Genomic DNA, 14,265 nt, shown 5'->3' with positions numbered 1-14,265 from the left:
AGCTTTGAAAGGTTTGACCCTCTAAGCGTTTGAATACCAGTGTATTTGCTAGTTTTGAAACACTGCGTTTAACTTTTAGCAGCAATGAAACATCACCGTGTTTGCAGTATGTAATAGTGCCAACTGCCACTTTTGAGCATATATAGTCATAGGAAGTATTAATTATTTGGAACTCATTTGTACTGAAATATTCAAAGCAGTATCCAGGTGAGAGTCCACATTCACAACTGTGTCGCAGAATTATTTAGTTTTGTGAACGTTTTATGAAAGATGAGTTAAGACTTTGGTTGACAAGTGGCTACAGAAATTTATATCCAGCAAGTTTCCCCCTAAAAAAGCAGAACAACGAAGACTATCTAGTCTTGTACATTATGAATTATTGTATTTGTATATCATAGAATATTTTTCGTATCTATTTTAAATGAATCTATTCTTAGCTGAATGCCTGTTAGTTCATTTGGCGCTGAAGAGGGTATTATAATGCTTGCTTAGTTTTTTAATAAAATATTAAAAATACAACCAAGACCAAGAACTATAAAATAGAATAATTCTGCCCCTAGAATGCCACTAGTTAACCACTCGACTCATTTACCGACACTAATGCTAGTGTATTTGCTCTATCATCTGTTTTAGTATAATTTGTAACTGTTTTTAGTCTAACCTGCCCAGTGTATATTAAAAATGCCTATATTCTGTTTCACTTTGGGACTAAAGTATTGCTTTTTTTTTCCTTGGGGGAAATTTTAGAAAGGGTTGTTTTTGTCTCCTGCTTCAAAAGTTAAAAAAAAAAAAGGTATTTATTATATTTTTTGCAGATGTTTCCATAAAATTCTCATAATCTTTTTGTAAAGAAAGATGAAGAAATGGATTAAAGATTTTTAATATTTGAAAAGGTAAATAGAAATAATTTATTTGTAATATATTTCAGTTTATTTATTGGTGTTCCCTTAATGCTTTGATGTGCACTATCACTTTAATTTAAACTGTATCTTTGTGAATTTATTGGGTTTTTGGTTTGGGGTTTTTTTTCAGGAAAATGGTCAAATGCATATTTTAAGTAACTGGAATGTTAATCACTGGCCTACCTGCCTTCCCAAATGTGATTTTAAAAATGTTTTTGATTTGAAACAAAAGACACAAGTTTGAAAGCCTTTAGACAGAGGAGAGTGTTTTTATGGCTTAACGATTTGGGTTTCCATAGGATTATCTATCTAGTTTGTGTGTGGACAGGAAAATGTAAATAGATGAATGTTTCCCATAATGTAAAAAGAGCAAATTAATAAAATAATTAATGCACTGCTTGTAAGAGCTGTGGGTTTTCAATGCAAATTTGTTCTCCCAGAACTGCCAAGGCGTTTCATTTGATGTGGTCAAGGATAAAAGCACGACAAGCAGAATGCTCCTCTTAAGCACTCATTGCTTAAGACCGATCCTGCAAAGCCTCATACGAAGAGTCCCGCTGAGCGCCCTGGAAGGGCTCTTCTGCACAGAGTTACTCACAGGTGTAAACGTTGCCGTGATCAAGGCCTTGAGCCTTACCAAAATCTTCAAAGGCGCTTCTGCACGGAGCCCAGCCAAACCCCACTGAAGATGTCAGGAGTTACACTGGTGACTTCAAAGGAAGCAGCGAGAAACCCCCAGCCTGTTTCTCCCCCCCCTCCCCGCGCTGGTTCCCCTCATCTTGTGCTTATCTCCGGTGATGGCTGAAACTCGGGGGCGGGGGGAGGGTGGGGGCGCAGCGAAAGAGACCCCTGGTAGAGATAGCTGACTTTTCCTTCACTGGAGTCCTGCTTCCAGACTGCATTTTGCCCTGTACGTGAAATAAAGACAGTCACCAAACCCCACAGAAATACGTCCCGGATGATGTCGTTCATGGCTATACCACCATTTAAACGGATTCTGATTCAGTTATATCAATAGCATGCCAGTGCTGCGCCACATACCGTTTGCCCACGTTTAGTCCCTCAGCACAGGAAGATCAGAAAGATTTGTGCCAGGGACCTATAGGCAGGGAAACTTCTGCTTAAAGGTTTATTACCACTGAGATGAAGGGATTTCTCTTCATCTGCTGGAATTTATGTTCTTCTTGGTCACTGATAAACTGATACACCAGGGATGGGGAAAAAAAAATGTTTTATTATTTAAAAACCTTTCTGAGGTGGCTGGTATCTTTTTGTAATGACAATAGATCAGAGGGCATAAAATAGCAGGTATGCTTCAAGCTGTTCTCCGTCAGAAGAACGAAGAAGTCCAAACCATGGCTCATAGCCCTGCCTTTCATGCATGCTTAAGGTAGACTTTATCCCTGTTTATACTCAATGTTCCCTTCCAGATCAAATCATGAGCCTTCCCCACAGGCATAGCTTGTTGTCAGTTTGTTTGCCGAAGTCTGTTCTCTCCTGCTAGACATTTATTTTTGCAGCACGCAATAGGCAAACAATACATTTCAACTGTCAGTTTGGAGCATGCTCGCCTATCAGATCTGTTGAGAGTTGGTGTTGACTTTCAGCTGACATTTTTTACAGCAATTAATAATAAAAACATCAGCTGCTCTGCTGCTATTGGCATTTGTCGTTGGAGTCTTAGGTTTATATATGATTTGGAGTGCAGTCAACAAGTGAAGTTCTCCTTTCCCACTATGTGTCACATAATGGGGTCGGGTCAGCCCCACCAGCCTGCGATGCACAGGTGGGCTTGCACCGAGCAAACCTGGGACCAGCACCCACGGTCAAAACATACTCATCCCCCTTCCCTTTAGTCTGATGCTATGCCAGTGACCTAAAAAAAATTGCTGTCCTGCCACGGCAAGCTCATTCACAACCATCTTCCCTTCCCCGTGCTTCCGTAGGCGGCGGGGAGGTTTTTACAGCCCCTCTTCTGCGCTGCTGCTCGGCTGCCGTTGTAGCAGGAGCAGGTAGCTGCTATCACTTGACTCATTAGGATGCATTTGGATGCCCGCTGCAAAACATGAGGTGACTGGCCTCTTCAGCCAGCGGTCAGGCTTTCCCACGCTTGGGTCCCATCGGCGGGCAGCACCCTTTTCAGTAGCGCGGGCGAATACAGCAGGTCCTCTATTGCTCTGTGAGTCACACGCCCGATCCGCAGCGAGACAAAGGGACGAGGAAAGGAACAGGGCTTCCTGGTAATTGTGTTTTTCATGGTTGTCTTCACTGATCCGGTAACAACATAATCATAGAAATTAGAGACAGAAAAGCTCTGCTGGGGCATTGTGTTAACACTCTGTCAGTTCCAGATTGCGATCTACCGAGCTGTGGCAGGTAAGTCATCACCTCCCCGGTTGTGCTCCACCCAGGGGGAAAAAAAAACAACACATGAAAGGAGAAAAAAAAAGAGATATATTAAAAAACAAGCTGAGCTGTGACATTGCCACCACCTATTATGGGCAACTCCTGGTGCAGAGGCCTTCATCGTATCGACTCTGCGCTGAACAATCCCCGTGGCAGGGTGCCGGGCTTTTCCTCATTTTTAGCCAAGCAGAATGGAAGCAATTACGGATTTTGCCAGCTCTATTCAAAAAGGAGAAATACTGAAGCATTGCGGAGCCCCCGGAGAAGGCAAACGCCACACGGCCCCAGAGCCACACTGATGACGACGCTCTGCCACGTCTCAAAACTGTCAAAGGTTCGGGCAAAGGGGCGGGCCTTGCCTGGAGTTAAAGAAAAGCAGTAGTACAGAGTGTGATGGATGTTTTACGGGTATCAAATGTCTCACCAAGGTAAGATAAGTCACTTGGGTAAACAACCGTGTGCTAAGGCAAACATCTGTGGAGACGGTAACTAGGGAGCTGAGATGTTAAATAGCAAAAGGTAACGCCTTCCGATGTAACTAACCTATTTCCCCAGTGGGAATGCCTGGCCTATCCCTGGCTTTTAACTAGAGAATTATCAGTCATGTCCTTAAAATAGTATGGTTTATTTCTTTCCTATTGTACTGGCTATCGGTGCTCAAAACTGCAATCTGGAATCACTCAGTGAGCATGTGTTCAGCGATGGATTGCTGCAGTACTTGAACCAGAACCGTGATCATCCCTGCTTTTGCTGTGCGCGCTGCACAAAGTGTGTAGCACTGAGATGTTAATGCATTGCACGAGTTGGGCTATGTTATTTGTCATCTTATAGCATGTTCTTTTTGCCTTTTATTTGGAATAAGTGTTCGCAATAACAACTCACTGTGCTGCGGTTGTTTTGCCAATCTTGGGAAGAAAACTTTCCTACCACCTGAAAAAAAAAACAATACTGAAACTTCTTCAATTTGTCGATAGTTCTGGCAAATCATGGTTATGCTGGGCCTGAGGCGGGGAAATAGAAACAACTGATGCACTTAAGTATGTGTCATTCCTCACCTCTGCACACAATAATTGACAGTGAAAGGGAAAAAATTGGTACCCATCAGGCAGCTCACAGACAGCGCACCAAAGCTGCGATGGCATTTTGCCATGCTGTGGTACTGGGGTGAAATGAGCACTGAGAGCACGGGCCGTGGTACCAAGAGCTGAAACAGGGAGTGCCACCAGTGGCCCTAGGGAAGGAGGAAAGCGGGAGGAAGGAGAGGGACTTGGCAGAAGAGCCTGGATACCACCATTAAAGCTGCAACAAGTTCATCGGTGACCTGTCGCTATCTGTAGCAACAGCTGAAGGGGGAGATTCCTTCCCATCTGGGAGCAACGTTTCGTTAAATATTTTCTAAATATCTGACATCCCTTCCCAGTGCATCAGTGCCACCATAACCACAATTTACATGATGTGCCGGGGCAGCATCATGCCCTCGAGGAGCCCCTGGGCCCCCAGCTGAGGGCCGGGGAGATGCAAGTCCCTGAGCAACACGGGGTCTCGCACGGGGCAGGGCTTTGTCAAGCGCTACTGAAATGACGCTCACTCTAGGGGAACGTGGCGGGGATTTAACACAAATAACGTAACCCAAAAGTAACCCAGGTCAGTTCATTTTTTTTTCTTCTGTGAAGTAAGCCTTCGTGGTGGGAAAGAATAGTTTGAAAGGGTGAAAGGGTGAAAGTTGCTTTCCTCTCGCTAGCAACTGTTTTAATCCAGCATAAACGGCAGTGCTGGATTTTTAGTGAAGTTCCACAGTTGCATTTACAGTGTTGGGAGAGAAAGGAGACTTCACCCCAGGCTAATTGCCAGCTGTGAAATTTAGCCGAGGCATAAAGATGAACCTTTAGGAGCTTCAATGGAAACATGTCCCTTTGTCAACCTCCGAGTGAATGAGCTACGCCTAAAACACCTGAATTTTTAAGTCGAGATCCTATGCTAGAGGACCCTATGACCTTGCTCACTGCCCTGACTCACCACAGTAAATACTGCTGTGATTTTAAAAAATGTAAAAACCGGTGACTTACGTCGATGAAGCCGTATGACTACATACAGCAAATAGCATCTTTGATAAATAGATAGCATGTATCAGTCTGAAAGACACTATGAAGTACTCTTTTGTGTTACTAACCTAATGCTTCAGCTGACAATGAGAGGTTTCCTTTTGTTTACATCTTTCCTGGCACTAGCATCATGACAACTGCAGCCTGTCTGCAAGAATGTACATGGACCTGGGAACCCAGCCATATATTAGCGCACTGTGGTGTACTCCACACATTTCTCGTCCTTTGCTTAGTAGCCTGGTGCTTGTATACAAAAGGGGAAAAAAGCTACTTGTGTGCAGTACCGCATTCATTGCAATGATTCGTGTCGATCAGCTTCTCCCAGGCAATGCTGAGATTTCAGGTAGGAAGCAGCCCACCCTCCGTATTTGTCCTCTCTGAGCTAAAATATTTCTTAGTAGAAGGTGGGGAATAAAATCAGGAAACCAAGCCAAAACAAAGAAAACCTGTTGAAACATGCAGAGTTTGTCATTAAAGTGTAATCCAAGCAGATTTTGTTTGTCAACAGTTGCATGAGCCAATATAACAATATTCTGAAATTATTTTTAACTGGAAATGTTTTCATGTCAAATAGTACGCGTGAGCTTAACGCTAATGGTCCAAGGCTTTCCCAAGTGTCAAGCGAGCACGATGCGGGTGCTGTCACAGCATCTCTGCCACGTGCGTTAGCCACAGCCACCACTGCCAGGGTCTGTCAGCTGAGGTGCTGCTGTCTGGGAACCTTCCCTCGTGGCACGTCCCTCACCTATACGGTAAGAGGACATTGTGCTGTAGGAGCCATGTGTTTTCTGCTTTACCTTGCACTGATGCCAAGTCAGAAATCCCACCAGAGCAGGGTGGACGAATCTCCTTGAACACCAATAATTACACTCACCTGGGACAGAGTTTTAGCTTTCAACTCATCCAGCTTTTGTTCAGTTATCTTTACACTTCAGCTCTCTCTCTCTCTCTGATTTTTCAATAGACAACATGAAACTCTGCTCTCACACCTCAGGAGCCAGTGTATTATATTTGCTCTGGACTTCCAGCATTATAACTGGGAGCAGAAGTTGGATCCGTTTTTTTCTTCCTCTCTTAAAAGGTCAAGGAAACATGAAACTGCAAAAGTCTAATTCTTCTCTGTGTCACATTTGTGTAAGCCCAGAGGGCAACATGGCAATGGTATTTTTAATGCTTTTTTTCCCCCCTGCCTTTTCAATCCACAGTCCTTGGCACATCTGGTGACAGCTCACACAGTAACGCACTTACTCTCACATCGCTCCTTCTAAGAAGTTGCTTCTGATGAATATTGACAGCACCTGAAAGGGTCCCAGCCACCGCAGCGCACGCGTGATAAGCAGAGCGCGGGATGAGCGGGGGGCCATATCGCAACGCTTGGCCTCATCGCGGGTTTTCTGGTTCCGCCACCGCACGGTCACAATCCACAGTCCTGGGCACACGCATGCACAGTTATTGTTAAACTGTAAATGTCGTAAGAAGGTATTCAGTGTGATTTAATATCCCTATTAGCGTGCCTCCAAAGCCCCAACTAGAGAAGCTGTGCTTGTGCTGGGCTGAACACTGTGCAAATATTGATGGTTTCTGTCTTGCAGTGTTTACAATCCAAGACGGAGCCCTGCACCAGAGCTCTCTGCCTCGATTTTGTTATTTGTCTTTGGAAATGAACTGTATGATTTAAAGCGTCATAAATGAGCATGTCCTTTCTTTTGCCACTGCTAGGAGAGCAATTACTTTACAAAGAGCCGTGAAGGCAAAGTCCTACATCTAAAGGCTTTATCATCCTGACCAAGAATTAGTCTTTTGATATAAACCCAAAATCCAATACTTTTTTCTGCAGCTGTAATATACTATAATAAAATACGATCTCACGGTTCCCAGACCCTTGCCAGGTAACAGTGATTCAGCACGAGCAGGGCAAGGCATCGGTCTGCTGCTCCTGAACAGGGACACGCTGTCAGGTAAACTCACTCTAAGCCTTAATGGAAGAGGCTGCTCCCACAGCCACCACACTGATAAGACACGGATATGTGGTAGTGGCTGTGGAGAAACCCACGTCAGGTAAGTTAACATTACACATGTATATAGTATGAGCAGATGCTATAGGAATGGCTTTTGGCCCGACACCAAGCGTGCAAGGCGGCTGCAAGCGCCTTGCTGAGGGTGCTGGTGTTTGGAAAGGAAATGACAGTTTCTACAGCTGCGAGTGTCGGCACTGGCGCACAGCCTGGCTATACCCTTCCTCCAGGTGAGGATGAAACCTCTGCAAGGGAGTCAGGAGCTGCGCTGCCCCTCGGAGTACGGCCAGGCGCCGCCGCCATCCATCATGCACGCACAACTCCTTCAGAGTTCAAAGGCAAAGTTGCAAAAGACTTGTTATTCCTCAGGGTGCTCTGAAGATTTATGTACTGTCACCTACCCGGGCAGTGGGAGATGTTTACCGGTCTCCCGTGTCAGCTGAGCTCAGGGAGCAGTAATGTGATTACAACACTCGTGCACTCAGAAACGCTTTCTGGTTCCTTGTATCTCCTCGCCTGATCTCCAGGACGGCTCAACAGTGTTAAAAAAAAAAAACACCACCAAAACACCACCCAGACCGAAACCATCTGAGGTGTGGGCCCAGAAGCATCTCTAGCATTCCCCTTTTCCCCTGCCATTGCAGCCCTCAATTTCATAAATGATATTTTTTCTTCCCACAAGCCTTACCTCATTGGGGGCAGAGGGAGTCTTAGAGTCAGGGGTTTCACCCACAGGCAGGTTATACCTGCAAACATGGGAGTGCACGTGGAGGGATGGCCTCACACCACCGCCACCACCGCGTTGCTTGCCAGAGCACTTCAACAAGAGCCAGAAACTGAGATTTAAGCTCTCAGCCTCTCCCTCTTCCCCGCACAGGGAAGCTTGTACCTTTCTATTGCTTGCCCCCACCGCTGTACACACAACGCTTCGGGGCCACCGCCAGCGCTTCCGTCCACACTGTGCAAACACCGCTGCACCCTTTCTCCGCACAGAGTAATAATAGTGCATGCAGCCCTCGTTCCCCGCTCCTGGGAGCGATGGCGTGGGCACCGAGCGGCAACTACAGACGATGTCCCAAGGTCTGGTTAATGTTTCAGCACTTGCCCATCACAGGTTGCACTTTGAGCCGTATACGGCACGTTATTGGCGATCCTGGCGTTTATAGGTTTGTTTCCACTGACCGGTTGGGTGTCTTCTCTTTTTTAAGAGGAGGTTGACACCAGAAATCTCAGGTCACGTCAAAGTGCCTGATCTCCACCCACGCCGGTGAAAAACCAGTAAGTGCTCTGCCATCAGCATAACCTTGATTTCCACAGACTTTGGGGCTTCTTGCATGTGAGAAAAGGCTGTTGCACTGCCAGACACCCTGTGAACAGCCGGTAGGGCAAAGTTCTTGTTTCCTTTGTAGTGAAAAAGTTCAGGGCCGGATTTTGATTATCACAAGGAGTAGTAAAGCACACAGAGCAGAGATCGCGCATTGGGTAAGAATTATCACCGAGGTGAAAAAAACAAACAGAAACAGCAAAACAAACTCGTGCCCAGCTGAGGCAGCGCTGCCCTACATTCTGGTCTGCGCAGCCCTGTGCAGGTCTGCGTGGCACACACGGCTTACGATAAATGCCGGGCCGTGCTCTGGATGCAGCACGGCCTCCCCTGGCACAGCACGGCACCGCGGCATGGCTGCCAGGGGAGTCCTGCCAGGGCGGCTGAGCGATGGACGGCTCATCCTGCCCTTTGACAGCTTGCTTCAACATGCAAATTAAAGTAAATCAGGTGAAGTACCAAAGTCCAGTGTCATGTCACTTGGCTTACATACCCCCCAAAAAAAAAACAAACCCAAAAAACAAGAAAGAATGGAGAAGGAATCAAGGGATCTCTATTTTTATTTTTTAGCAGGATCTGCTACCCTGAGCCAGTGTTCGGATGTAAAACAGAGTTGTTTCGAATGTGGTGATGGACGTACTCCCACACTACACCCAACCTGCCTCTTTACAAGGGTTTGAGTATTCTTTTACAAGTCTGGGAAAGAGGAAAATTCACATTTTACACAAAATTAAAGTCCTGCCTGACAGCTTCCCAGCTGCAGGCTGTGCCCCCGCTGTGTTCTTGCTGCGTTCTGCCTTGGTTGGGCTCCGGCGCAGCCTTGGCTCCCCTCAAGGTTCCCAAATAAATTGTTTTGTCTCTTACCATCAGATTCACCCACCCCTGTGCAAATATCCCCAACCAGCAAAAGTCATGGGGGATTTAGAGGCAAAACATAAACATTGCAGTCGCTGTGGCTGTTTGGAGAAAAATGCAACCAAAGGACCCAGCTCGCAGACTCTGCTTGTAAATGCCACTGGCGTACATGAGAAGAGCTCTGGAAATATCTCGCCGCTCCAGGCTTGCACAACTGGGCTGCGAGCAGCGAGGGGTAGAAGCCGTGGGAACTGGCAGCAGTGCGACACAGGAGAGCGTCAGGACTGCCCAACTATTCAGCTGCAACCCAGAAACTGAGAGCTGCAGCAAGAGACATCTTCCCCCCACCTCCAGCCCTGCAAAACATTCCCTCTCCTAGAAATTTGCATAAGCCTGTGTACATTTCCTGCAATCCTTGGGCAACGGATAGAGTTGTGGTTCAACAATTTATGGGATCAAAGGCAGATTATGATCCTATCGCTGGAACAGTTAAGTTTTTACATGTGGGCTTTTTAGATATCATTTCTTAAAGATCAAACTCTGAGGTGTCCCAGGGAAGCGAGTTTGGGCAAACTACATAGCTGGGGAGCAGGAAGGATTATTTATTTTTTCTTACGCATAGTCGAAAGGTTCATTAGGGCTTTCTCAAAACCTGTAGCTCTCGTCCTGTACCCAGCCAGCGCTGACTGGCCGCAGTTTAAAATCCCCACGGTGGGTCTCCCCGTCTGCCTTGCAGCAGGGGATTTCCTAGGGCAGGAAGCGCGTCCCGCAGGGAGGGAGGCTCAGCCAGCTCTTCCTTCAATGGCAGAAAGGGTCGAGGCACCGAGGGCCGGGCTGCGGCTTTTCCGAGCGCCTCACATGTCATTTCCCTGCTCTCCGTCCAGGCCCCTGGCAGCTGGAGAGGAAGCAGTGCATAATTAGCCCCAGGTGGAGAGAGCAGCTCCAGCTCTGCAACGGCAGCTCCCCGTACACTGCCAAGGGAGCCCGCAGGCGCTGGGGAAGGCGTCCGGGGCAGCCCACTTCAGCCCAGACCGGCTAGCAAACGCGGAAGAGGGCTGACGTAAGGCGAGGATTAAAGGCAAATCTTCAGGTAAGTAGAGGATCCAAAATCAAGCTCCTTCTGAGTTCAAAAAGCATCACGGAGCAGTAGGGTCGTGCCACCGATGAGTTGCTTTGCTAGATGGGGAGAGTCTGGCTAACATAGGCATCAGCTGGTCCACACTCCCCTCCTCATGCCTCCAACCCTGTGGAAGGAAACCTGAGCTTCTGTATCACTACGTTTGAAAGGAAAGGAAATGAAATTTCTTACAGTGGAAATACCTGTTGCTTATCAGCGTAAATAGGAGGGAAAATGATGCCACTCCCCAAACCTCCATGCATGCTGCTTATTTAAATTCAAGTTGCCACATCAGAGGAAGCTCAGGGAGTGGTGCTGGCTGTTGGTGTACTCCCCAGCTGGGCTTTGTGTGCTGCCCTCCCCAAGACCACCAGCACCCTTCTGACCTGGGGACCTGCACCACTTCCACCGCTCCCATGCTCGCATCCAGGTGAAGGACTAAGGTGTTGCAGGACTGAGTGGGAACTCTCCCACGGAGAGACCTGTATGCCCGTGTTCCCACCACCTCCTCCTAGGGTCCAAAGAGATGGTAGGGGATGCCACTCTCCTTTCAGAGGGTGACCGGGACATTCTACCCTGCCCCAAGTGTCACGGACACAGTAGGCGAGAAATAAGACCAGGTGTCTCTCAAAGACCCAGAGCACATCTGTTATTTTACTCACCAGGCAATGAAGGAGGCCGCCTGCATCTGAGCAGCCTCCAGAAACTCGGAGCCACCCTCCCAGGGCCAGGGCAGCTGATACTGTGGCAAGTCCCAGCAGGCAAGGAGATGGAGTTGGCTGAAGCTGCTTGTGGCAGGACAGAGGGAGCAGGGGGTCAAGGAGGCCTGGTTTGGTAGAGGAAGGGAGGTGGAGGGACTGGTAGCTTTACAAGGGTATGTGCTTTGCAGATGTAATTCTATACGCTAAAAGGAGATATTTACAGGAGGGTTTTTCCATGTATCACCAGGTAAGAAAGAAAGGCTTTTGAGGAAGCCCTTGGAGAAAGCTGGCAGCACATCACTGGAAATACCTTGGCTGAACGCAAGCCAGCTGAGTTTAACACGAAGAATGAGTTACAGCAGCAACTGCCTAAGTAGTGTTTAATACGATAACCTGAACTAACCTTTTAGTCAAGGTTGGCAGAGGAATGTCTGCTTCACACCTCATCTGGTGGGACATCCACCTAGGGAAGGCCTGTAGCAGCAGAGCCAGGACTGCATGCTGAAACCAGAAACGCCAGTGACTTGAAACTAAAAACAATCCTTCTGTTTCTAAAAATGCCCGATGGATTTTATTACTAATTGCTTCTCTCTTCGGCTTACCCCTGTCACATCACAGAAAGCAGAAGTTCGAAAAAAGCCAAGCTATCTACACAGGGAAGATGTGCTTTCTCTCATGAACAGAAGTTGGTTTGTTTGTATCAGAGCAAGATTTGCTGTTGTGGTTAGTTTAGTGGGGTAGCAAGGATCAGATGACTTTCAAAACAGTACAAAACTAGTCAAAATAGTCTCTAACCTAGTTAAATGGACTCTGCATGATATTATTATGTAAGCATTCTCAAGTCAAACAGGGAGAGAGATGATAGAGGGAGAGTTCAAACAAGGAATGAGACTAGAAGTACAAAAGAAAACAAAATAAGACATTCGGCACAAGGTCAGGCAATCAGAACATTGCAGGCTAGAAAAGGAAGTGAAATTACAGGCTCTGGCAAAACAGCTGAACGCTTACTCAGGAAAATTACAAAACTGTTGTGATCCTTACCATCAGTTATGTGTCCGCTATCCAGAACAATTTCCAAGACAAGCTACACAAATTCATAAAAGCAAGCTGGAGGACATCATGTTCTTCCCACAGTAGGTCAAGTGATTTTTGTTTTTTATATATATATAAAAAAATACCAGGACCATATATATATGGTGCCCTTACTAGTATGTATATACATACACACGTATACAAATGTATATAGTGTCCTGGTAAAATCTATCAGCTGGTGGTAAATTACGATCAAGATTGTCTTTTCCATCAAGAGCTTCTAAAGGAGAGGTCAAAAGACCGAAAGCCCCCAGCCAAGCACTAAAGTCTATGCACCAATCAACAGAAAAAATTTTGCTCCTGCAAAAGACCTAGGATACTAGAGGCAAAGCTGAGATAGGAAAGAATGCTCAGTTTTATGCTGAAATTAGATAGGGCACATCAGTTAAAGAAACTGAAGGGTTTATCCCTAATGTAAGCTGCTCTGGCCCTAAGTGTTTGTTTGTAGGGGAGGAAGCAGCAGCAAGCTTGAAGTGTATGACACATCATTTCCCAAAGAGCTATTAGGCTGTAGGGACTTCAGAGGTGGGGCCAAACATTTTCTGTATATTTAATTAAATACTATACTGGTAAAACTTAGAGGCCTCACCATTGGGAATTATTTCCTTACTGCTGATAAAAATGAATATTCTCAAAAAGAAGCTGAGCTCTGCAAACCCATGAAACGTCACCGATGGAGGAGCTCCAGGAACACTTGCCAGGGCAGTATGTCCCCAGCAGCATGGCAACGATGCAGAGAGGGAGAGACTCGGAGAAGCCACACAAACATACGTACCTACTGCAAAACCCACAGCACTGGGATTGACCTGCTCTCGCTGCAGTCAGACCAATCCTCTTCATCATAAACTGAACGATTTGATGAAAGGCTCACAACAAAAACCACGTGCAGGGTTTATATGTGCCCAGACAAAGGTTCTTTGCTGCGAGAGGGTCACGTTGTTACACACCTACAGACAGGGCTCATTACCCAGGGCAGGCACTGGTTAGGCTGCAATTGGAGAAAGCAGCCACAGCCCTGGTCTGCGGTCCCAGAGAAGTTGTCCAAGAATAAACAGGGTTAGATAGTTGTCAGCTGCACTCAATCAACCCCCCTCACAAGCTGCCACCTGCCCCCCAGTTAAGTCACTAATTCAAAGCACTGCTGTGCGCATCTTTACAGGTTTATTATGCATTGGTGTAAGCAGCTGAAAGATCAACACTTTGCCAGTGGAAGCACATGAAATTTGGCAGAAACCCTGCTATCCAGTGGAACAGGGATTAACTGGGAGGCAGATGTGACTTACTCATGTCTGCATCAGCTTCAGGAACTGTGATTCATGTTACGCAGTGAGGCAGCATTGCAGTGCTACAAAGGGCTGTGCAGTTTATCTGTTGTTGGAAGCTACCCTAGTCTGCAAGCCTGTGTAGCAAGACTTGTGATACTTGCTAGTTTTAGTCCCAGGCTCGATGCCTCAGAGCTGAAGGCGTTAGAAAGCTTCAGAAAGAAAAAGGAGTTTTAAGGCAAGTAAAGCCAGTTTCGAAGGGAAAGGTGAGCAAAACGGCTAAATGCCATGACTTTGAGCTGTCAGCAGGAATGCGTGCAAAATTTAGATGGAGAAGGTAGTCTGAGTTTTGACTTTGTAGCATAGCTAGCATCACTTTATGTGATTTTCTGTGTGCAGAACTGCAGGCACTCATTGTCATGATAGGGACTGGAATAGATGCTGAACTGCATACAGAACACGTGGATGCAATTATTATGTCTGGAACAG

Source organism: Aptenodytes patagonicus, chromosome 2 (assembly GCF_965638725.1).
Source record: "Aptenodytes patagonicus chromosome 2, bAptPat1.pri.cur, whole genome shotgun sequence".
NCBI lineage: Eukaryota > Metazoa > Chordata > Aves > Sphenisciformes > Spheniscidae > Aptenodytes > Aptenodytes patagonicus.
The sequence above is the reverse complement of the archived record's forward strand: the minus strand, read 5'-3'. Positions refer to the sequence as shown.